At 31.5% G+C, this 26,791-nt stretch overlaps 1 pseudogene across 1 annotated transcript in view; it reads right to left on the minus strand.

Annotated features, from left to right (window-relative positions):
• LOC143255233 (uncharacterized) overlaps positions 1–26,791 on the minus strand; it is a 175,113-nt pseudogene that overhangs the window by 24,670 nt on the left and 123,652 nt on the right. Inside the window, exons 12-26 of the transcript XR_013030474.1 lie at positions 23,917–24,081; positions 23,458–23,572; positions 23,118–23,299; positions 22,695–22,816; positions 22,174–22,243; positions 20,843–21,019; positions 19,970–20,077; positions 19,505–19,636; positions 18,469–18,689; positions 16,080–16,194; positions 11,790–11,945; positions 7,909–8,057; positions 4,953–5,097; positions 3,652–3,864; positions 3,090–3,296 (exon numbers count right to left, since the gene is read on the minus strand). The product of XR_013030474.1 is annotated as an uncharacterized LOC143255233 (transcript). The remainder of the gene's footprint in view (positions 1–3,089; positions 3,297–3,651; positions 3,865–4,952; positions 5,098–7,908; positions 8,058–11,789; positions 11,946–16,079; positions 16,195–18,468; positions 18,690–19,504; positions 19,637–19,969; positions 20,078–20,842; positions 21,020–22,173; positions 22,244–22,694; positions 22,817–23,117; positions 23,300–23,457; positions 23,573–23,916; positions 24,082–26,791) is intronic.

Here is a 26,791-nt window from a genome sequence, read left to right on the forward strand (position 1 = left end):
CTCAGGAATGTGTGCCTCCTTGATGAGAAATTTAAGATTCCATCATGGAATTATTAGAATATATCATAATAATTTTTTTCCCACCAAGAGAGACAGACCTTGAGCTGATACACAGTGTACAAAGGAGTTTGAAAATGTTGATATGGAGTGTATATTTGTCTATTGTCAAAGTACCATGGACTCCTAACCCTGAAGATAAGATGAGCTTTCCTTCCCTCAAGAGATGCATTTGTCAAAAGATAGATCTCGAAGCAAGGTGGTGGAATGGGTTCCCCAAATGTTGTTCCAATTTAACCACCTTTTGCAATCAGCAGTGTTATTCCTGTGTAATAAGACAGGTTGATCTAGAAGATCAGAGTGCATGATCCATTAGTTGCACAGTGCCCACTGAAGGAACTTCATCTGTACTTATCCCAGAAGAGTGAAAGGCTTGAAGGATACCCACATTCCCAAAAGGGAAACAACATCTTGCATGGTAGGAAAAGGACACATAAGTAAAAACCTGATGGCTCTTTCCATGGCTTCAAGTCTAAAAAGGGTTGATTAAGTGTGGCTTTAGTAAGTATTGAAAAACACATCCAGATGAACAAGATATTGCATCAGTGTCAAAACAGATTTCTTTTGTCTGATAAGGAAGTCTACTTTTGCGACTTCTGAAAGGAGAATCTAAGAGTGTTGTTCTGCTAATTGATGGAATGGAACCAGTTGTCCAAATAATGATGTATTCCTTAGGTCTCTACCTAAGGAATGCAAATAATAAGAAAAGGCTTGAAAAACTCTGCAGAAAACATAAGATGATGATGCAAGATCAAAAGGAAGAGCCTGAACTGCAGCACCTGGTCCTTGTGCATAAACCCAAGAAACCTCTGAGAAGACTCTGCTATCGATGTATGGATACAAGCATCTCATCAATAACATCATACTGGGTCATCCAGATCCCTGGTGCAAAATGCCCTCATGGGTTGAGAAAAGATTCCATGGTAAAGCAAGGATGATCTAAAAATTGGTTGAGTTTAGATAGATTAATGGTAGAACATCAGTCTCCTGATATCTTGGTTACAACAAATAAATATGAAAAAAGTCCTGGAAGAACAGGATCAACCCTCTTCCTTGCCCTTCCGAATAACAACTCTCTTAATGTCCAGGAACGAAGCTCCATTTGCCATGGAGCTATGGAAGATGAAAAGATAACAGGTTGAGCAAAAAATGCTGGAGATGGTGTAAATTGAATAACCAACCCTGAAGCTAAAACACAGAGTACCCATGGATCCCTAGTGAAAGAACTCCAGATGTCCAATAAGTAATGTAATAGCGATTCCACTGCTCCTCTGTCCATGGGATAGTCACTGCTACCATTGTTGTTAGTCTGCCTGAGCCAAACATCCTTGAGAATGTGGATGGACCCTGTTATGGGAACTAAAGAAGAGGGTAGGGAAACACCATGGGCTGATATTCCTAAATTAGCATCAAAAAGGCAAAAAGCCAATTATAATAAAGAAGAATATAAAGAAGCTGTATGAATTTAGGATTCTAACACATCCAGAACTTCAGCAACTAACAAGGAATGGAGAAAAGGAGCTTCTCGTAACACCTTTACCCAATAAATCCAACAACAAACCAACCAGGAAACCAAAGACAGATATGAAGAAGATTATCTGACTTCATTTCCCAACTTGTCCTCAAATTGCTGAGGGTAAAATTAACAGACTTCAGACAAAAGTTGGATTGAAGATAAATGCCCCATAACAGTTGTGATAGTAAGACAAATAAAAAAAACTGTGATCTTTTTAACACTTCACAGGTTCTAAAAGGTCCAAAATGGGTCCATCCACATAGAATCTGAACAAACCTCCTCCGGCCAGTAATAAGCCAAAGCATGCTGATCCAATAAATGTGTAGTATAAGGCATAACTATCCCACTGCATAACTGAATGGCAAATATTTTACCATAAACAGCAACATCAGAAGAAGATGGAAAAACCAAGTAGTCACTTTCCATTCTTTCTATTAATAAGGAAGGAGTCAAATGAAATAGGAGAGGCCCCTAAAACCTCAAACTTAAGTAACTAACTGAAAAAAGGGGGCAGAACATGGCTGCTGAAAATAATTCTCTGTTGATGCCAACCTAAAAGAGGAAGGAGCTGAGATGAGTGACTCTTAAATTCTCACCAGTCATTTGGAAAAGCCACCTTAAAAACTCTCAGAGACACCCTTGGTCTGTATATATATATGCCTCCATCTTGCAACAGATCATATCACTAACAGCTTCAACTAAGAGAGACCCCTCCCTCAACTGTTCACCTCTTTTGTAGAAACATTAACTCAGGAATTCATATCAGTCACTAAATTTCTTTTTTTTTGCAAGTAACGTATAAATATAAACAAAAAGATAATCATGGAAGTGTCTACCACATTCAAAGTCATAATGTAAACAGTGAATAAGCACAACATTTCAGCTGATAGAAACCAATGCTAAATGGTTTGTCGAGAAAAAAGTGTTTACATCATATGAATGAAGTGCTTATATACAGTACATAGATAGAGGGTGCATTGAAGGTGATGGAGAAATTTCCAAATTAAAATTTGCCTAGAGTATTCAAGTTGAGTATAAAAGACTGCAGCAAGCATTTTCAGTGCTTAGACAGGCAATGAGTGGAGACCATGGAGACTGAGAAATAGCTGTACTATCAGCAGGGGTAAGTATGTTTTGGAAAAGCTACACATAAAGATTTACCCTAAAATTGGTTTAAAAAGAAATTCAGTTTTAATATTTTCCTTATATTAAATCTATAGAAGAACATTATACAAAGTATAAACGTTAAAAATTATTTGTAGCATAATTAATTTATTTACACATTTTATGTTTTATAGAGCAACAGAGTATGTCTGTCATATGCTTTTTAAATCAACTGTGAAACCTTATTTATGCAAATTTTAACAAAGTTTCCACCTCCTAATTTAGCAAACATAAAAAAGTTAAAGATTAATAACCATTAATCACATAAGAAAAAATTTAACTACGTAAAAAACTTGTGTCACCATATGCTGACAAAAGTTTTAAATACCAGCAGTAGTGATGTGGTACTAACTTGTAATTTTAGTGCACGTTCTATGGCTTCAGCCTTCTCTCTCTCCAGATCTGCTAGCTTCATTCCCATCTCTTGTACCTGGCCTTCAAACTGTTTCTTCTTACGTTCAATTTCTTGTCGAGCTGCTGTAACAGTTCTTAGTTCAGCGGCTATGTCATTATTCTCTGTTTGTAAGTTGGTGACCATTTTATCTAATGAAGACTTTGCCTGTAAATTATAACAGGAACTTTAGTGAGAAAATGCTATCAAGATTAAAAAAACTTATGAAACAGAGTTTCCTTTGTTCACCCTGACAGAAAAATTCTCAATAAAAATCTTGGGATCAGAAAATTAATTTTTAGATCTATAGTTAATAAAAACTATGCAAGTAGTTCATTTAAAAGTTCCAAATCCTTGAAGACAAAGTGAAATTAATGAATAAAAGTACTAAATAAAATATAATTTATGTGAAAAGAACTGAATAAACACAAACAAAATATTTATTTACAGTTTATAAAAACAAAGTTTCAAAACTTTACATATGCTAAAAAGTATAAAAAGTTACCATTAAATCAATAACTACCTTTCTAAGTACTTCCAACTGGTCATTCAGTTCCTCTATGGCATGATTGTGCTTCTGTCTAACATCACTTAGTTGGATTTCATGAGCAGCAGATTCATCTTCAAGTGTTTTTTTTAATGTGGCTAACTCTTGTTCACGTTTTGTTCTGAGATCTTGCTGAGCAGCAGTTGTGTCTAGTGAGTCTAGCAGTTCATTTTTCAAAGCTTCCAGTTCCTAAAGAAACATATTTGTCTGAAAAATCTTAATTTAAACGTTTATTAAATATTGTAATTCTTTATTTCTTCTGTTGTTCATATGCCTTATGAAACTCAGATTATCACAATAAAAATCAGCAACATTTTCATAAAACCAACAGTAATGATGAAACTAATAAAAACTGATGACTTATTTTGTTGAAAATAAGTAATATCTATTAGAGCTTCAGTAATTCATAAGTGAATATAACAAGCATATGTAAATTATTTTAAGTATTTATACTTGGTCTGTTAAAATGCTTGCAATACTTAGAAGTTGTACTTTAAAATATTATCTTTTGAAGCAATACAAATTACTAATTTTTTAATGGTTTTAAAATACTTGCAATACTTAAAACTTCTATTTTAAGATTATCTTTTGATATAATACAAATCACTAATATTTAATGGTTTTAAAATACTTGCAATACTTCCAGCTTCTATTTTAAAATTATCTTTTGAAATATTACAAATCACTGATTTTTAATGGTTTTAAAATACTTGCAACACTTACAATGTCTATATTAAAATTATCTTTTGAAATAATACAAATCAATAATTTTTAATGGTTTTAAAATGCCTGCAATACTTACAAATTTTTTCAACAAGGGAACATAAACAAACGTCTTTTACAGTATATATTCCACATTTATTGTCTCTAAATTAAAATTACTTAAGAATGGCATTGTTTGAAAGTTGTCTTTTTCCCTCCCTTTATTAGTCATGATAAATGCTGTTTCATATTTTTTTACTTGGTTTATAAATACTGTTTCATATGTTTTTACAAAAAACACAACACAAAACTATATAACCAGGCAATTATTTTCTTTAAACAATATTACCACTTTACAAAATAAATAACTAACTGTCCCCCACTGGTACAGCAATAAGTCTATGGATTTACAACATTAAAATCAGGGGTTTGTTTCCCCTTGGTGGGCTCAGTAGATAGCCCTGTGTGGCTTTGCTGTAAGAAAAACATATACACACAAATAACTAACTAAATAGAAAAATAATATGGGTCTTCAAGGTTAGTAACTACAGTAAGGATTTTGTTATAAATCCTACTTCATTCAAGTCTCTTTTCTGTTTTTCTGCTTTTATCCTGGAAATTTTTTCAGACTCCAAATCTTCTTGGACTTCAACCAACTGACTTTCAATCTCTCGTAGTGCCTTCTGAGCCTGAGCTTTTCCAGCTGCTTCCTCATCACATCTTTAAAATAAAGTTTTATTCCCTTCATAACATGTTTCAAAACAGCCAGCTTTTGTGAAAAATATTAGGTTATTAAAGCACCTGCTCTACCAAACAATAAGGTAAGGTCATCAAATAAAGCAAGACATGAGGCTGAGTATTGTTTAGTAACTTAAAACTGTGAAATATGTATCCTTAGATATTTAATAATATAGCTTGAAGTGTGAGTTTAGCTAAAGTAGATTTAATATGGTATGTTGAGAAAAATAACAGCTTATTGTTTTATAATCTTCAAATGGTTTGGTTTCCTGACTTTACACAACTATTGTATAGTTTATTCTATAAAAAAAACACACAAAAAATTATGGAATGAAATTGCTTGAAATCTGAAATTAACTTTGTAGAGATATCAAAGCTTCTACAAAATAAAAAAAACCTTATATACGTGTGTGCGTGTGTACATATATATTTGTGAATTCATGGTGTTTGATATTCCAAAATTTTTCATTGTGATATTTTTTCTTAACAATTGAAATTTGTTATGCCATTGTTTTAGATTTCAATTACCAATTTTAATGTTTTACTATACTCTTGTGAATATTTCCAACAAAGTGTTTATTTTATAAAATTGTAAATTTTACATTTGTTTTGGTCCAAAAAATACCACACACAATTTTCATGTTTATAATCATGTGCTCACTGTTTAAAAATAAAAATAATTTTGACTGTTTCAAAATTATAAGTAAGCTTCCTATTGTAAAAGCTACTAATCAGAAGCTTTCACTTAATATTTATAATAATTTTAAACTTCAATTTATTACAATTTTCTGTGATTTTAAATTTCATAATTTAAGCAAGATACAAAATGATAAAGACAATTTTTTACAGAACTTTTACTGTGACATGAGTTGTTCAAAAACATATTTCATTCTAGCAGCACATTGCCACACTAAGCTTTTATCAACTTGTTCTAATCTCTCTATCAGCCTATTGAAGTTGATATCATACTGGCTTACAAAAGTAAAGAGCTTTCACTATGTGTTTTGATCACTAACCTGTGGTTTCTTGAAAGTTAGATATAAGCAGTCAAATTATGCCACAGCAACCAAAGTTGAGAAACAGTAATAAAATCAACAAATTTACACTTGTATTGAAGTCACAAGGCTTAAATTGTTACAAATTTGTTAAAACTATTTCATAATTCTGACTAGAAAAATCCAGGAAATGCACAAACACTAATGTTTCCAGTTAGAGAAACACCATATGAAATCAACCACAAATCGAAATTTGAAATTTAAAATATAGTAAAACATTACATAAACAAATATTTTTATTGAGTGAATGACAAATTTTAGTCATTAATTTTTAATTGTATGGAAGTATGGTCACAAGTATATATTCTACAATTGTTTGAGTGTAAGGGTGCAATTTGTCCTCCAGGGTAGGATGCACCCACCTGGACACCTTACAGTTAAATCATTGTTTAAGTTCTTCTTCCATTATATTATATTCCAATGTATTGACCACTGAAGTAAGCAGTGAAATATTATTCACCGAAATGTTTGTGGTTTCCATACCAGGTTAAAAAAGATTGATTTAAAATATAATGACACATCTGAAAATATTAATAGAGTAAAACAAATAATTGTGGCAGATATTTAAATTTTCAGGGTAGGATTTTTTCACTTTCCAAAACTGTTCAGGGATAATGTTATCCCCCTTTGTCCTACACGCATAGATGTTATGAAAATTTTAGAAAATTAGTAATTACAGTTTAAGCAACTGTTGATGTTTGTTAACTGAGGGATTTTACAAATGTCTGGTGGAAGCAGAGGCAGAGAGAAGACTAAGGTAAGTAGCTTCGGTGGTGATGACAGCTTTGTTATTGTGGAATTAATGAGAAGAAACAAGTCAATAATATTTGAACAAAGTATGTCCCTTTGGATGTCTTTTTAACATGATCACCTTGTGGTTGGGACCAAAAGATCCAAGAGTGCCAAGAAATTTGATGTGGGAAAACAGAAGGACCCTGAGAAAACCTACTTTCACAGGAAAAGCAACAAATAGTCTACCTGTCCTGTTGTGCCCAGACCTGAAAAGGATATGGCATAAATGGATTAGTAATGTCTGTCAAGTGTGTTTAGGTTTCTTTTGTGGCTCAGTATTCATTGTACAGGGATACTGTTCTATATGATGTATTTGTAATTATGTGAAGAGCAATAGTTAGAGGGTTTTCTTTTTTCTACTTTATTATAATATTTAAGTGCAGGAATGTTGGTCTTTCGTTTATTATTTGAATATTACATATTTTGTGTAGGTAATATGTTGGAGTAAATTTTAGAAGTCTTGAAGCTAATTTGAGAGCTTTGTTCTGTTGTAACTCTAACTTGTTTTTAATTCTACTTGAGATGTTGAAGGTGACTTGACACCCATATTCTATAAGAGGACTTACGTAAGCTGAATATATTTTTTATCAGTGTTTCTGGTTTGCTAAACAATGATATTTCATGTATCTTTATATACATCCCAAGTATCAATAAAACAAAGTTTCAAAGCTTAATAAAATAATGTAATATGACTTCACATATACTAACAATACATCTTAACTTCAAAGTGTTTTAAAATTTTGTTAGAACTAAATAGTTACAGTTACTTTGTTTATTCAAACCAACAATACTTGTACTTTCATCATTCTCTTATTTAAAAATATATAGATAATTATTAGGAGAAAAAAGTAATATTATAATATTTTAGAATAAAAAGCAACTTTTTAATTATATAAAAAAGCAACTTCTAACTTGCAAAAACAGTGGAACAGATGCGCTTAACTACCTCACAAGGGTGTGGTTCAATTCCTCTTCACGTTTAGCTAATTGATTCTGTAACTCCTCAACTTCTAGTTTTTTCTCATTGAGTTGTTCTTTCACATCATTGAGTTCAGTCTCTAGTTTACGTTTTACTCTTTCTAACTCTTGTCTCAACTATTCATTGTTCATAAAGAAAACAAAAAAGGTTTTCATGTAACTCCTTTACACTTTGGAGAAGTTAATTTACTATTTTCAACTGCTTTTAATAGTTCAAAGGTCATGATGAATCAGTTAATTAATATATATTGGCCAATGATACTTTTTCTTCACTTATCCTGTGAATAGGTTTTTCTCGTAATGAGTCCAAAGCATATTCAAATCAACAGTATGTTTAAGACATATTGAACAAATAAAACAATACTTAAACACATTCATTCAATGATCTATTCTAGGCATATTCTATTAATGACATCAATAATTAGTCTGTGGTACACCACGTAAATACATTTAATTAAAACAATTAACTATACACACACACTTGGCTAATGATACAAGATCTGGACATTCTAAGTTTAATCCTTTGCATATGCTTGATCAATTTCACCGGCATTGTATCCATCATGTAACTGTGAAACTATATGAACAAAGTCTCTGAACTTATTTAGTGTATCTTCATAAGATTTGGCAAGCTTTAAGTAAACATTACAAGTAAGTTCAAAAATAAATTCATATGTTTCAATAAAGTATCAGTGGTAAAAATTTGTCTGTGTATTCACAAAGTCTTCACTAACTCAGTTAGAGTTAAATATTATTTTCATGCTAAAAATAAAAATACTTTATTTCATCTTACAATTTTCATATTTCATTTCTATACTATCTAAAACCTCCTAAATGAACATCACAAGTTTTTCAGTAAAACTTTATATTTGATATGTCACTTCTAACACTAACTCTAGAAAAAACAATTAATGTGCCCTGAATGAAAAGTTGAAGAACATGAAATAAAATAAATAAAACTTTCCCTTCTTTTTCTAGAATGACTGCAGTTTGTAACATACAATAGCAATTACTTATCCCAGCCTAAGCTTTTAATGTTTTCATATCTGCTTCCTTTTAATTTTATGGTTATCCTCTCTGTGTGAAAACCAATAAATCACAGAGGGATGTTCATGGAAGGTCTTAAAGTGAACAAATGATCAGGTCACATTCATATACATGCTACAAGCTTTAGTTGCAGATCTAAGTTTTCTAATTTTTATATTTAGTTACTTTTGTTAAAGAGATATAATAATAAATACTAAATATACATAAAAACAAAGGAACTTAACTTTAACAAGTTAAAGCTTTTTGTACTTGATGCTGTGGTGCAGTAACTATATTTTCTTTAACTAAGTCAGTAGTTTAAAAAGAAATTCAGGTAGCTTTCAAATATACATCTTAGAAAAAAACAGAGTCTAGAATAGAATGGCTCAAAATAGCTACAATTTGAATGACCTCCAAATTAATGCTATAAACAGGTTAAAAAATTCCATTAGGTACTTGGGATCAAACAACATTGACCACAGATAGTTGGTCATCAAATAAGGATACACAGTTTAGATAATGGCCCTGAAAGCAATGATAAGATGGAACAAGATTTTCTTGTGGGCTTAACAAATTGTTTGACATCTCAGTAAATCATAAAGGTAAGAAGTTCAAATTTTATAATTCTGCTTTTCATTACCTATAGTTTGTGTTTCTAATTGATTGTACACTGAAAGTTATACTAGAAAAAATAAAATATCTTTAAGAGAGAATTAGAGGGTGGAAATAAGTCATGAGCCACAGAAAGGTTAAGAAACTGACACTTAAAATACTTTAAACTGGGGCTACTTTGAAAAGATGGGTAACTTTGAATAAAATTCTAAAAAAATTTAATATGTAACCAGTCTTATTTGGTAAATATTTTTTGCATTTTAAATTATTTACAGCAACATTTGGAACTGTCACTGTTTTTTAAGTTTTTGATGACATTCAAAGTCATTGCCTCCATGTGGTAAAGATATATGTACTTGCAAACCTTCTGCAGTGTCCTGGTAAGTATGACAACCATAATGGTTTAATTGTATTTAGCATGTTATTAGGGTGCATCTGCATCAATCATAATAAATAAATATTTAAAACCCATATTCAAAGATTTTTCTTTCTAAAAAAAAGGAAAACCCACTGTGGATTATACAGTGTTCTAAGGTCAACTTTGAATTGAACTAGGAGCTTTGTGAAAAGACATTAAGAGCATCTGACAACTCAGTTGCATCAAAACATCAAAAGCAAGAGTATCAGTAGCTGATGTAAGATAGTTCTACAAAAACATGGAGCAAATGAATCAAACAAAGAATGGAACAAAGATCTCACCAGACAATATACACAGTTATAATGAGAATAAACTTTTGGACAATCTTATGGACAAGGAAATGTTTAAGAGAGGAGTGAAAACCCCAGAGAGAATAACAGACAAGTCAAGAGCAGCAATATTCATCATTTTCGATGGTTCTGCTACCAGAGATATGCTCCCAAGTTATGTGGTCTATAAAACAGAACACATATGGAGCACTTGGATAGGAGGTGGCCTCCTACGTACCAGATACAACAGAAGCAAAAGTGTATAGTTTGATGCAGTCTGTTATACAGACTAGTTTGATACTTTGTCCTTCATATTAAATATTAACCAGGTCAAAAGATATTATTTAGAGACAATTTCAGGAGCCATTTCAGTGAAACGGTGCTTATACAGGTAAGAGCAGAACACTTGCTTTGTGTGATTTCCTAGCAACACAACACACTTAATGCAACCATTAGATGTTGCTTTCTTTGATCAAATAAAGAAATCATGGAGGTAAGTGTTTGACAATCAGAAAGCAAGTACTCAGTACATGTCACAGACACTACCAAAAGAATGCTTTCCCCAGATCATAAAGAGCTGTACAATTCTATCTATCCACAAGAAGAGCAATGAAAACCTTAACACATACTTTAGAATATATGGACTTCATCCACTTGATCCTGGTAAAGTTCTGAACAAACTCCAAGATGGGAGACAGGATTTGGCCACAGCAACCCAAGATGATGACATTTGTCTATCACTAGTTTCTAATGCAGTTTTACCATTTAAACCATGTAATTGTGTTTTGTGTGTTTTTTTGAAAAGTCATTTGGTGTCCAAAGTAACACCTGTTATGGTGTTTATTTGAACAAAAGTATCATAATTGTTCAAAATAACCCCAAGCTGTAGTAATTTTGAACACCCAGAAAAGTAAAAAATATAACTACTTGTACATTAATAGGATTTTTCATTAAATGATTATACTGAAAGACCTAAATGATATCCATGTTAAAAGGAAGTTTCTAATCCTTCCATCTCCAAGTTGCAAATTTTATACTACAGAAAAGACAAAAACTGTTTTAAAAAGCCCCACTTGATGGTAATATAAAAATCTTAATTACAAAATAAGTTTTCAGACCAAGTTTATTGGTACAAATTAATCATAAAGTTGTTAAATTAAATTTTGAATGTAACTGTAAAAAGTCATGACATGTTCACTTTAATTATGCTCAAACATACATGGCAAAGGAGACATTTTTTTTAGATATGCTCATGTAATAAGACAAACACACAATGTTGCCATAATGATACTAAAACTTAATAAACTTCTGAATCTTCTAAGCCTACAGTAATAATGTAAATAAAAACATCAGAAATATACTTAAAAAACAAAGAAAATCTGTGTTTCTATAAATCAGTTATCCTCAATTATCTGTTGTATTCCTTTATACACATTCAGGAAAAAAAAGGTCTTGGACAGACATACAGACAAACATTTTCTAAAATGGCAGTATTTACTTTTTTTGAGCCTAGCATGATCATACCTGTTGCTCTTTCCGGAGTCGTTCCTCCAAGTCTGCAATGATAGCTTCGTACTTAGACTTGAGTTTACTCAAGTGTTTAGATTTCTCTTCTTCCTCAGCAAGGGTCTGAGAAAGTTCAGACTGTCGATCTTCGAAAGCCTTTTTTTCTTTAGACAGCTGAAATAAAACAGTAACAAAGTAATTAACAATGATGAATATACAATCCAGCCTCAATTATGACTAAAAAATAATTAGCACCATAAACTTTCCTTTTATTGCAAAAAAAATGAAGTTTTCATAAAAACACATGTACAAGACTATCTTGAATGAAGAAAACCTGATAACTAGACTTAGTGTTTGCAGAATCTGCAAAGGACAGAAAATATTCTCATCCATTTTTTCTACAGGAAACAAGAATTAGATATCAGCCTTACGTTCCTTTAAGGCTGATACAGCAAGAATTTAACTCAACTCTGTGGATATCATTGGTATGGTTAATATTATGCAATGTTTTTTATGGCTTAATTCCTTAAATACATTTTTAGATTCAAAATTGTTTTCATTATTAACCTACTTTATTTAGTATAGCCAATTATCTACACATAATTTAGATATAAATCTATATAAATATAATAGTACTGTCCAAATAAATACTTCATAGGGTGTGGGTAGATCCTCACCAAAATTGGTATGAAAGTTCATTAGGTCCATAGATACAAATTTTCAGTTTTGCATTTTGCAATTAAATGTGTTTTTGGGTGTTTTACCATTACTTCACTCCCTGTAAACAGATCTTCATCAAATTTAGAATAGAGGTTCATCTGATCCATGGAAATATATATACAAATTTTCACTTTCACATCTTACAGTTTTTATGAGAATCTTTGCATTTTGTACCACTACTTTGACACCTGAAGACAGACCATCACCAAATTTGGTATGACCATTCATACATGCACAATCTTCACCTTTGCATTTGTTGTATTACGGTTTTTACAAGCTTTTTTACCACCACTTCATGCCCTGTTGATGGATATTCACAAATGTGACATGAAGGTTTGTTGGGTCATTGCTGAGATACCTACAGGTTTGTGGCTTCACATTTTATGTGTTGCAATTTCTATTGGCGATTTTTACAATAGCATATAAGAGAAACAACTTTTCATGTCCTAAAATAACCTTTCATTAATCATTAACTTACATAAATTCAACCCAGGGGATGGGTACTACAGTTAGTATATTATAAAACTGTTCTTGAAAAGATCTATTTAATGACCATACATTTACATATCACAAAACAGGTTACTTATATATCTACTTCAAAACATGTCTAACCTCAACATAGAAAATTATTTTGAAATGTTATTTAACAAATTATTGGAACTAAAGTGTCAGCAGATTTTTAAATTCCATTTAATTGTAACAGACAAGCTCAATAGGAATATAGGTCTACAGCTTAGGACCTGAAGCTCAACTGGAATACAGATCTGTAGCTTAGAACCAAGAAAAATGTGAGTCTACAGCTTAAAACAAATAGAAGTATTGGTTTAAAGCTTAAAACCAATAACAGTATGAGTCTACAGCTTGCAGCTTATAGGAATATGGGTTTACAGCTTAAAACAAATATAAAAATGGGTTTACCTTTACAACTTCAAAATAGAAATGTGGGTTCACAGTTTAGAATAAAGAGGAATATGAGTCTCTAGCTTAAAATCAATAGGAAAATTGGTTTAATTCTTAAAACCAACAGGAATAGGAGTCTAAACCTTAGAATCAATAGGAATGTAGGTTTACAGCTTAGAAACAATAGAAATAGAGGTTCACAGCTTAGAACCACTAGTAATGTAGATTTACAGCTTAGAACCAACAAGAATGTAGGTTTACAGCTTACAATCAGTGCAATGAGGTTTTTTATTTCATGCCAAATCTTGACATATTATTTATATTAGTTCACTATCTTCACTTTCCACACTCTTAAATAAAGTGTTTGTGTGTAAATAAACTTCTATCAATTGATAATGCTCAGAGGTTACACAGCTTTCAGTCCCATAAACTGTAAGACACAGATCTAAAAACTGTAATGTATGCAAAATTAGTTATAAAAACCCCATAAAATATACAGTTTTTGTTGTTATGACTCTGTCAATGTTGTGATTCCTTCTGACAGAAATTTACATATATATGCTGGTTCTAAAATAGTTGGTAGAATTTAAATTTTATTTGAACATATAGTCTTTTCCTTAAAAGAAAAAACAGAAGTAATATAAACTAACTCACTGATGAATTTTAACCACTTATAAAACTACCTAAAAATGAAAACTTCTATTTCAAAAAAACAACTCAATATTCTGAACATGAATTAATAATTAGATTTATATCCCATTTATTCAGCATGTTTCACTTTACAATATTTTTAATAAAAGAAATATTTAAGATTTACTTTAAGAAAAACAAAGCAAATAACACAAACTGATGACTAACATCACACTACAGCAGTTATGTAAAAGTACCCGAGTAAAGTGTCCTGGTATCACTCCTAATTCATGCTGTCTCAAACATACAGAGTTAGTCTGTAGTTAGTCCTAAGTTTAAAGCTAGTGCCTTGTCATTTACAACAAAAGCTGATACTATGTATTTGCTGTGTTACATGTTTAAAACACTGTTTAAGATCTTTACATATATTTTGAGAAATTGAAACTTATTTGTTATTATACGAAGACTATAAGTATATTGAAGTTTACAAGACTTTATAAAAATGGTGTTCCATCATTTATCATACTCAATTTAATACCAATGAATATGCACTTAGAGCTTAACACTGTAATGTTCATTGTAATAAACTTGTGTAAAGGATAGTGAGATAACTCTTAGAGATGTGCCAACATTAAATTTTGAAAAATAGTAATACCTATCAGGACAAAGAATAACAGTGAAAAATCTAAATGAAAATGGCATCACCACTAATTATGCTTTATATAATACTTACTAATTACAATACACTACTAATTTAGAGCCCTGTACATAGTACTTTGGAATGATACAATATTACTAAACTTTTCTAAATACTCATGATTAAACTTCTGCTTGCTATAAACTTCTTTTTTATTTGTTGAAGCCATTGAGGATGAAGCAAAACCACATTTTCCACCACTTTCCTCAGTTCACCCTGTACATATATTACTTACACATTTTTTTTAGTAAACTACTTCAAGCCTTTTTAAAATTGCAATTCAAAGCAATGAGCAGTGAATTATTTTCAGAAAATTATCAATAGAAAAAATTGTTGAAAAAATACCAGAATTTTGCATAAAATCATAAAATAACACAATTCATGCAGCCATAAAATAAAACAAAAATCAGAACAATTACTTTTAAACAATAAGAGTTGGCAGTTCTACTCTTAGACAACACAACTTGACAAACTGTCTGCAGAATGTTTACTATTTGTGGACATTAACTTCTAAGCCTATGTTTAAGAATACCCAAGAAACATTTCTATCAAAGTTGCATTGGAGAACACAGGAATGCTGTGGCTTCAGTTTATTAGTCCATCTTTTTCACAAAAATACTTACTGATTTTGAGGTGTGGCTGGAAGTTTCAACATCTTTTTTGTTTATATTCATAAATTCTTAACAATACTAGCATACAGCTTCAACACAGTAGTTTTGGAATGAACTGAATTTTGGTTTCAGAGACCAGTGAAGGATCCTTTCTTGATTTTTTGTGCACTTTTGCTCTACCTCATTTAATAATGTCACTTTATGAATATTTTCCTTTTTTAATATCAGTACAGCTATAAGATTACCATTAACAAATTATACTGGTAAATGCTTGGTATTTCACTGTAAGCTAAATATATGGATGCCAAAAATTCTGTCCACTACATTAAAGTTAACATCTATACCCATACAACATTGTATTTAGAACATATAAATAATTTATTAGCATGTTCATAATCAGAATGCATATCCAAGAGTTCATGGTTTGTGGTCCTGGTTGCTGCATATACATGCTCTGTAATTTGGTGTTGTTAGTACACTAAAAGACTGATGGTCAATCTCAGTACACACTCATATACGAGCTATCTAAAAGTTGATGAATGAAACTTTTGATCAGCTGCCTTTCTTCTAGTCTATCAGTTTAAAAGAAAGGATAGCTATTGTAGCTTTACAAGAAAATTTTAAAATAAACAAACAATTCATCAACACAGAAATGTAAGAAGCAAGAAAACTTTAAAAAGTTGATAATTTGATACATTGCTGAACAAGCAGTTTGAAAAACTATACACTTTCAAAGTGTTTAAGTCTCACCTTCTGGTTGGTGTCTTCCATCAAAGCCAAGTCTTCTTCCAACTTTTTGACCTTGGCATCCTGGCTCACTTTCTCCAACTGAAGTTTTTGACGAGATGCCTCTTCTTCCTCTAACCTGTGAAGTTATATAACTTTTTAATTATCATAGCTCATTTAAACATTGATATACCAACAGAAAGGACTGTTTCCAACTGGAACTTAAGAAGAAAAGAAAAAATGTCATTGTTCTCAAAATCACAATTATCATAAAAAATTAAGATACAAATTGAAGCTGCATGTGTAAGAATTATAGATTTTTGAAGTTATATTAACTTAAAACTAAGTCTGTTCTGCTCTAATAAAATTCAGGCAGTTTTTTTAGTGAACACAAATAAAAGTAAATTTCTGATATCGATTCAAAATAATTTCAGGACTTTATTATTTATCATTAAAGATGAGAAGTTGCAAGAAAGGGACCAGATGAATCCTATGAGAGAAGGCAAAGAGATGATGATCTTGGATGAAAGAAAAATGTAAAATATTGGAGCAAGAATGACCATGGATACCAGTCAGTGGATGAGTAGAAATCAATACTAAGCTGACCTAAAAGATGTTACCAACAGGATGCAATAAGAAGTGTCATAAATTAATATCAAGACATGTGGGAGAAGGTAAAATAGAGGGTACACATACAAAAAGAGATAAGACTAGTCCTTCCTGAAGGCATCAACAGCTAGAACTCTTTAGTGAAGTACTGATGGCCAGAAGAGAAGAGTTCAGTAATGAGAGGATGGAGAAGACAAGGATCATTGGCATTCCCTACTGAGAACAGATCCAACAAAAGACCTAAGGATTGTGTGATTTTTCTATAAGAAAGAATCATACCTGGTTGAAATGGTCAATCTCTCATTTAGTCTAAATTCCCTGGTTGTCAGATCCACCTAATGTGAATGGGCCTAAAACACATGCAAAAAGTCCAACATCAAAAAATAAAGGTTGTTCAAATAAATACTGCCTTGACTATTGAAAGGAAAGCAATTGTGGAATTGTAAGAGTGGATTAAAACTAAGTAATCTACAAGAACAGGAGGAAATACAAACAAAGTCTACACTTCCAAGTATTTGAAATCATCCAAAAAGACAGAAATCCAGACAGGGAGAGCAGTAGTGGGATATTGATTAAAGTATCTGTACCATCCAACCACCAAAACGGATCCTTGTGAAGAACAGGTAGCAGCATCACATGAGAAGACAAATGATTATGAGGGATGTTCCACTGGTCACTCAAAGTGCAATAAAGATATCTCTCATAAGCCCAGTTTAGAGGGAAAAGATAATCTATAGATGTAAGAGTCCCCAAAAGAGATAGCAATGATAAAAAAAATCCTAAAATATCAGAGGACAAGGTATTTGAGAGTGGGAAAGAAGCTGATCCAGAAACTTGTCAACAAGGACATATATCTATAAAGAAGGTAAAATGAAACAACTCTCAGTGTGACAGTCATGTCATATGGAAAATGAGAGAATAAAAAGGTAAAGTAGAAAGAAAAAATGAGTAATCAAATCTACAAAGATATTTGAAGATGTAACACTTTCCTCAACAGTTAAAGAGAAGCCTTGTGCAAAACCCAGAGGGTTAAGATAGCCAATCAAAGTCACCATCTTCATGTTCAGAATCATGGAGAAGAATGCACTTCTGACACTGAAACAAGGAAATAAGGCAAGGAAAGCAACAAGAAACACACAACACAATGAATTACAACAGTAATGCTTTCAATATTCAATTAGCATCCAATATCCACAGACACAGTAGGGCAGTGTCAGAAATATTAACCAATGTCAGGATAAAGTACTAGTCACTATCCCTTGAGAATTCACAATTGAATAATTCTGCAGATGAAGATTGTTTTTATTTATTCATTTAATGAAAATGTAGCTTTAGATAGAAGCTAAAACAAATTAAAAGAAAACCAGAGAAAATTAGCATCATGAAATAGAAGCACAAATCTCACAAAAATTAAGTTTAAACTGAAAGAAAAAAGTTTGTCAAAGACGGTGGTGAGGATAAGAATGTTAAATTCAAGTGCAAGTGCTTCTGAAGACCTACTGCATCAACAAAGATGTGTTGTCCTCCTGTCGGTGAAAGTCTGTTGTCATATGATGATTACACAATGCACTAGCAAAGTTCAGGTCAAAACACATCTTGGACAAGAGATAGTTCAAGACTAGTGACATGCATAACATCTCAAAGGCAGATGCATGAGGAATAGCTACTGTGTGAAAAGGGATAAAATAATTTATAATCAATATTTCTGCCAATGTACTGAGCAGCTCAAAATTCTTTATAAAAAATATAAATAAATAGTAAGCATTAACCTATAACAAATAAAAAAGCAAGAAACTCTCCCTACTGTTCCTCTAGATCTTGAATGTTTAGTTGGAATTTCTTCTTTTCAGCAGTGAGAACCTGGTTTCGTTCTTCTTCCTCTTCTATTCTTGCTTCCAGGTCATGAAGAATCTCCTCAAGCTCTTGTTTCCTTGAGGCAAGCCTCAATCTACTTTCTTCAGCTTCAGCACATAGCTCTGTCTCAGCTTGCAGTTGTTCTGCCAACATATTCTTCTCACTCTCAAGCTATGTATATCATAAAATATTTTCACTCTAATTAATACAGAGTATATCTCATAAAAACATCAAAATTCAAAGGAAAACCTGAGCTCTGCTACGAAATATTACAAAAATTAATACAGTAGGGTTGGTTCTAGGAAAAACTAAGCTCTCAAGAACACATCTAGAAAATTTAGTATGTCATAAATATCTCATGTATAAAGTCAGCTGGGAAAAACAACTCAAGAAATCACATGCAAGTCAACCAGTGACTCCAATTTCAATCCTGAACAGTGAAGAGAGCTCTGTCAATACACATGAAATATGTTTGCAAATAACTCTTAAACTGAAGACTTAAGAGAAATAAAAATACACAAAGATAGGTGAATATCACCTCAATGTTTCCCATATATCTAATGAACAGATTATGCTGATATATATATCAAATATTTTTACTTTCATTAAAATATTTATGCATGCAAAACTATTTTGATTTTAATGGTACATACTAAAACAAGTTTAATGATAACCAAATGCCAACAAATTTAATATTTTTGAATTTTAAAAGCCATATGTCATAACGTTTTGCAACCACCATCTTGTTTTCAAATTAATCCCTAGCAATAAAGTAATTTAAAACTGGCTATCACAAAACAGAAAGAAACTAACATCTGAAAAAAAATTATTTGCATATTTTTATAAATGTTCATGATGTGAAAAGTAAAATGTTTTTTCATTTTCTTAATAGAATAATCATTTTATTACAATGATTGTTCTGAGTTAAGACAAAAATATTTTACACTTTTCAAACTTTAATGTTTTTATTCTGTAAAGTTTCTTACTTGTTGAAATTTTTTTTCGAGCTCCACTGTTTCTGCTTCTGCTTTTTCCATTTTCTCTTTAACTAGTCTGAGCTCATCTTCTTTGGCACTAAGCTTTTCTTCTTGTTTAGTGACTTGGAGAAGTGGTTTCACCTGTTTTCCACAAACACTGCTACATTAATAGTTTGATTCAAAGTCTTAAAAGCCAGAAAATATCTTCATTTAACCCACATTTAAAGATGTAAAAATAGACTGAAGATAAAAATGCTGTAATATTTTTAATTATCTGAACTAAAATAGTAATTCCATTAAAATGTACATGTACATATTAATATCTAAGTACTTTTTCATTATGGTGTGTGTGTGTGTGTGTGTGTGTGTGTGTAGTCTTCAGCAATAACAGTTTTGTATATAACTCACTCAATGACAAACATTAGTAATACTCTCTCTCAAGAGCAGTTTCTTTAAAATTATTCAAAAACTAACTTTCGTGTAAAGTCTCCACCAAGCCCAGTCCCGCAGCTTCAGGTAGGCAGCACAGTTTCTTTGGATAATACGAATAGCATTCAACTGTTGTAGTCGTTTTGGTAATTTCTAGAAAAATCAAAGTATTACCATATTAGTGCTGAAAGAAACAGAACTTTAAAGCCCAGTATATGGTATACTAATTACATTACAACCACATCTTTTATTGAAACAGAGTATTCTTCAACAATATTTATGTACCACATTACAAGATATTTTTATTCCAATAATACCTAGGCAGGAGTCTGTTCAATAAGTAGATATTTATCCTAGCTATTTGTTTATATAACTTACCTCATAAAATATTACATAATAATTATGACTTATGAGCACTATTGGTTGATTACTTCATATACATACAGATCCATGGAAAATCAATAACAGCAACAACACCAATAAAGTATATAACAACTAATTAACAACTGTCGTAATTATTTTTACATTTTAATCTTATATTACTCTTAACAGTAATACAAATAGGTAATAAATATCATATTTTATACTATGTAAATACAGTATGCCACTAAAAACAAACCCAGCAAGATATTGTAACAATGCTAAACAGAAACACCAGACCAAATGTCTTAGAATCAAAATGGTTAAATCATATCCTTCCTAATTCTACAATACAGACACCTTGTTTTTAAGTTTTATAACTAATATAAAACGAAAATTTTACATCAGAAAATGTGAAACTATCTGAAAATAACATAATGATTGCCTACCTTTAGAAAAGAAGACTAGAAAACAACATTTCAACTGAAGTCAACATGCTTCATAAGTTATGTTAAAGCTCAAAGACCATAGTAAAAAAGTTTGGAACTAATCAATCACAATGCTTGAAATTTACCTTCGAGCAATAAGTCCACGGCAGAAGGCTTGAAACTGGATGATCAAATCAGAGATTTTCATGTCTCGTTCCTCCTCTAGATGTGCCAAAACTCCAGCCCTGAAAAATATTTTGCTCTGGCCAACTCTGTACAGGTTAGGATCAAGATCCAGGGCTTGAATCTAAAAAAAGAGAGAGAAATAAGGCCTCAAGTTTTATGTATATGGGTAGGATTAATTACATCAGATATCTATGATTTGTTGGCAGTACATTTTAATGATAAACAAACAGAAAATAACCCACTTATTTTAAAACACTCTATTAAAACAAGTCAATTTCACTAATGGTTACCACAGTCATATCCATAGCTTTAAATAAATGTCTTCCTTCCTAAAAAGTCCACAAAAGCTGGTTCATTTACTTTAGAATACAACTGACAAGACCAATTCTTCTTCCCTACACTATTGTTACAATACAATCTGCAACAAGTTCACTTTATAAAAAAATGCCACTATACTTTCTTTATGGTTAAATGCATAAACACACAGCCTAGACCTTTCTAACTACATCTCTCATTAACTTAATTACATTTTGTATGCATATTTATAAATAGCCTCACTGAAGCATAGAACTTTCCACACAACATGAGATATAATGATGTAATGATACTTGAGAAATACGATGCAGTAATAAAATCAGTGCCAATTCACAGCAATTGAGCTACACAATGTATGATTCTCAGAGTTACAGAAACAAAGTTGATGTAATCTATCACTTCTAAAAATGACTACATTTAGCACTCCTACTATATTTAAATTAAAACAGTCATATGTATCTAACATAAGGAAAGTTACCTTTCATGGAAAAAAAATATGTACAACAATGCTTTGTATTCTGCACATAAATTAAAAAAAATAGTTTCTTCTGTGTATGAGATAGTGTCTATTAATATATTTTGAGAATAAATCTCATCTGAGTTAACAAACAAATAAGATAGTAATGCTTACATAAAAAAAGGGAGTGAATTAATTTCATTCTATTTTATGTTTTCTCTCTATTATTATCACAATGCATATATACTTTATGTATTTCTTCTGTTATCTAGAAAGGTATTTTTTATTATAATAGAAAATTTAAAGATCAAACATGACATCCTTCTACATCATCAGCTAACAAGTGTGATCACGCAAGTAGCAATGTCAAGAGTATCTTAGGTCATCATTTCTTTTGCAAGATTCAAGAAGTGAAAAATCTTTAAAATCTGTACCTTAAGTATTAACTTTTTCTAATGATTCAAAAAGCAAATGGAGAAGCTTTCAGGCATTGCTTTACTCACCATTTTTTCACAAGCCAGCTTGCCATCCATGAAGCCTTTTGGAATAGCATTGGGAGTAAGAAGTTCATACCTTAATTGTAATTAAATATAAAACAAGTTGCCATTTAATGGGTCTATATATATATATTTACATAAAGTTTCTATAATCAATATACAGCATTAGGGCTAAAAACTAACTGTGATTGACGTCTAAGTCTTATTGGAGCTTTCTTTTAGGAAGGTTATTTTGTTTGTTTTTATCAAGTAAACAAGAAGATAGAAATAAAGAACAACTTTTTCCATTATCAGTTTTTACTAGAAAATAAATAATAAAATCTATAATAATGGCTAATTTCCCTTTATGAATATGTATAACAAATCAAATATGGAAAGGTACTGAAAAGTTTTTCAAATGTACTTCTAACTGCAAAATTGGAAAAATAAAAATTAAAATGCACTTAAAGTCAATAGAACACTGTTAGACTTCAAATAATTCAAAATGGAAAATCATCAAAAGTTAAGCACAAAGAAAAAATTTTCACCTCTGTCTAAACTCTTGGAAAGGAATCCTGTTAGGGAAACCTTGACGACAGATTCTAATCCCTTCTAGTACTCCATTACAACGTAACTGATCCAGCACGAGAACTGCGTCAATTTTACCTGCCTGGAACAATATTTGTTTGGTCAATGACATACTATGATATTTCAACATAGCTTTGGAAACTTTTAGGGAAACTATATAAAAAATATAATAGTTTTAATCTCAAAATCTTCAACTTAGTATATTATCTGTAAACAAAAATATTAAATATAAACAACATAGATATAAAAGCAGTATATACACAACATGAAAACATGTATTATTCTTGTCAACAAATTTTAGTGTTCAATTTCTCACAGTATATTATAGTAATAACAATTGCTGTTTACTTGTCTAAAGCCAAAAACAATAAAATGAAATTCACCCTCTTTTCAAGATTGGGTATAATGCATCTGACAAAATTAGGGTTGGTGTTTCTTAGTGTGACCATTAACTTAGCCAGTTGATCCTTATAAAGTTGGCTAACTGTCCTGAACATTCCTTTTCTAGTACGGGAACCAAAAACTGTGTCAGTCATAGTGGCTGCTCCCATTCCCACAATCTCAGCTACAGCCAAGCAAGAAGAGATGTAGTTTAAACATCATATATTCATATAAACTTTCAAACTTTCTGTAAAAAAAAAATTCATAAGGAAAGCATGCAAATGATTATAACTTACAATCTGAGGGACAACAAGGACATTAACTGTTTTAGAAATAATATACCATCTTTCCAAATCTGTACAATAAATGGATCTTGTGAACACTGTAGCAATGACACCACATTCTCATTCAAAGGATCCATATTCTTCATCAGCCACTGGGTAGCAGAGTAGTCTACCTGTTTGTAATATAGACTATTGTTAAATATGTGTAACTGATAAAGTTAGTTTTAGGACTAACATAAAAACACTACTAAGCACTTCTAGCCAAATTAATCATTTCTACAATTCTCTGAATGTAACATAAAAACATTTCTACAAATATATAGTTAAAAATCACATTTGGAACTTTCTTGGTGCAAAGATTTTCACACAAAAAGCAATTGGCTATATACAGATTACAGAATGAACTTGTTTGATGCATAGTCACAAGAAAACCTGTAACTTGATGTTAATAGCAATGTGGAAGAATGTTAGCCTATGAATTAATACTTAAGAAATTATCAACATGAAACAGCTTTACCTTGCCAGCATAATGCATGATACTGAACTCAGTTGTTCCACGAAAACTTGATTTTACAAATTTGAGATGCATGTTGTGAGAATTGAGTAATTTCTCTACATAAGTCTTGTCTGTGGCTTTAGGAAACCAACATTCCTCATCAAGCAGGGCAAAAATTCCCATAGGCTACAATAAAATAATATATCAAACTTAAAAAAATGCAATGAATAAAGCAATATTTGCTTGATTATAAAAACATCTTAAAGATGATGTACAGAGGAAACATCTCGTTGAAGATGTACATGTAAAGAATATTGCATAAATGTACATTAAAAACATTCTGGACAATATGTGGGTTTAAAATGTTTATATACTTGCTGGTGAAAACAAGTACAATAGTGATATATTAACTGCTAATTAAAGCTAACTTGTTATGAATTTTAAAAACCTACAGCACTTCAGATAAAATTACACAATATAATAAATAGAAAACTATCTAATACAAAAAAATCCTTAATTAGAGCTTGGGGCTTACAATGGCAGGACAGTGAAATATCTTATTCGAGCATGCAAAATAAGTATCATATAACTGTATGCAATGCTACCATGTGTTTCCATACTTAAGATTTTTTCAGTTTGTTTTGGGCATAGAGTCATTCAAGTAAATACCTTCTCATTATTCTAAATGTACATGGAACAAGATTTACTTGGACTGGTCATCAGTCATGTTTACTTGGCAGGAAATATATGTGTTACAGACTTAACTCATGATGTCATGAAATAGAAAACAAATTGCATAAAGGACTGAGGTTTCCTTCCCTTCTCTGTTTGAGAGAATGATTCAGGTCTACACAGGCAAGGTGCATATCATAAGCAACTTGAATTTGTGTGTACTACTGTATTTTGAATGTAAAGCCAGGTTCCACTCTGTTAGACGAAGGTGTTAAAAGTTTGGGCAACTAGACATTCTGTTATAATTTTGAGGTTGTTAAACTATTAATTAAATTTCAGCATTCTTGCCTTAGTTTAACTAATTTTAACATTTAAAACTTTTATTTTAATTTTTTTATTTGTTTAGTTACAGGGAGGGTGAAGGGGACTCACACTGAAGTGGAGAAAGGGAGAACCAACAGAGGTTCATTTCACCTTCTACCTCTTTTACCAGTTAACACATCACAAGCACTTGTTTTATAGTGTGTTTTCTTTGAGTGTGCACTTTTTCTTGCAGACAAACGCAGTTAGAATTCAATGGAAAAAAAACCTACACCCTCTGACATAATGTTTCTTGGACCTCCTGTTTGGCATACCCTACCTATATAGTTTGAGGGAATTATATGTAATGGAAACAGTAGATTTCGACATACAACACCAACACCATGTCAACAACTACATAAATACAAACCAAGCTTCATTCTCACCAGGATTTCCCGGAGAGACACTAGAAGCATACTCAAATTCAATCAATAGAAAAATAACCATATCCGAACTAAAGATTAATATCAAAAACTTGAAGAACACTTCCCCCGGACATGACCAAATACCAAATATTATTCTCAAAAAAAGTTCCACTCTCCTACTACAACACCTCACAAACATCATGAACATTTCACTAGCGACCGGGTATTACCCTGACACGTGGAAAAAAGCCATCATAACAATGATCCCCAAGAAACAAACTAGCAGAACAAATCCAGATAATTTCTGCCCCATCAGTCTGTTAAGCTGCCTTGGCAAACTGATGGAGAGAATTATCTCCAACCGCCTCCTCCATTTTTGCGAATCAAACAACATCCTTCCAGAATCTCAAAATGCCTCCAGAAAAATAGACAAACAACAGATCACCTCACACGACTCACGAATCAATCTACAAAGCTTACAACAACAATCAAGTAACCATCGGGGTATTCCTAGATGTCAAAAAAGCATTCGACAGCGTTTGGCACAACGCCATCATATACAAAATAAATCCTATGATAGTCAAATGGATTTCAATTTTTTTAACCAATAGAACAGCACAAGTAAAAGTCAATAAAACCATATCCAAATTATTTAATATAATGGCAGGAGTGCCCCAAGGATCAGTCCTCTCTCCACTTCTATACATAATTTTCGTCAGTGACATACCTTTTCCAAATCTAACATACACACACAATTCACAATACGCAGACGACATCGCAATCTGGAGCACCTCCAGAAACCCAGTAATGGCCATGTCTCGCATAAGAATCACTAAACAACGTCTCAACATGGAGCAACAAGTGGAGGGTCGTGTTAAATCCGACAAAAACACAAGCAATCACCTTCTATAGAAAACTAAAGAAGCAAAGAAAAAATCTAGAAAAAATAAAACTATCACTTGGAAACACAACCATTAACATGAGCAAAAACATCACATTCCTTGGCGTCACTTTCGAAACAAAACTAACATGGAAAAAACACATAAACAATATACACTCATCAATCAGAAAAAGGATTTCATATCTAAAGACTATAACAGGTAAACAATCGAAATGTGCACGAACACCATTATACAAATATACAAGGCTTACATCCGTCCACTAATAGAGTAATGGATGTCAAGTAACATACAATATGTCAAACAACACACTCCAAAAAATCCAAGTGCAACAAAACAGAATATTAAAATCCGCATTCAGTTTACCATCTTTTACGCCAACAAATTATCTACACCAAATTAGTAATTTACCAACTATAAGAGATAGACTAACAGAACTTTCTCTCAAATATTATCTAAAAGCAGAAAATAAAAACAAACTAACAGCATCGCTACACAAATTATCAAGTGCACCAACAAAATACACATCACCTTACAGCATATTTCAAGAATCACAATCCACTCAACAAAGAATCTAAATAAATAAAATCTATGTCATTA

The sequence above is a fragment of the Tachypleus tridentatus genome, chromosome 7 (genome assembly GCF_004210375.1).
Source record: "Tachypleus tridentatus isolate NWPU-2018 chromosome 7, ASM421037v1, whole genome shotgun sequence".
In the NCBI taxonomy this organism is placed as follows: Eukaryota; Metazoa; Arthropoda; class Merostomata; order Xiphosura; family Limulidae; genus Tachypleus; species Tachypleus tridentatus.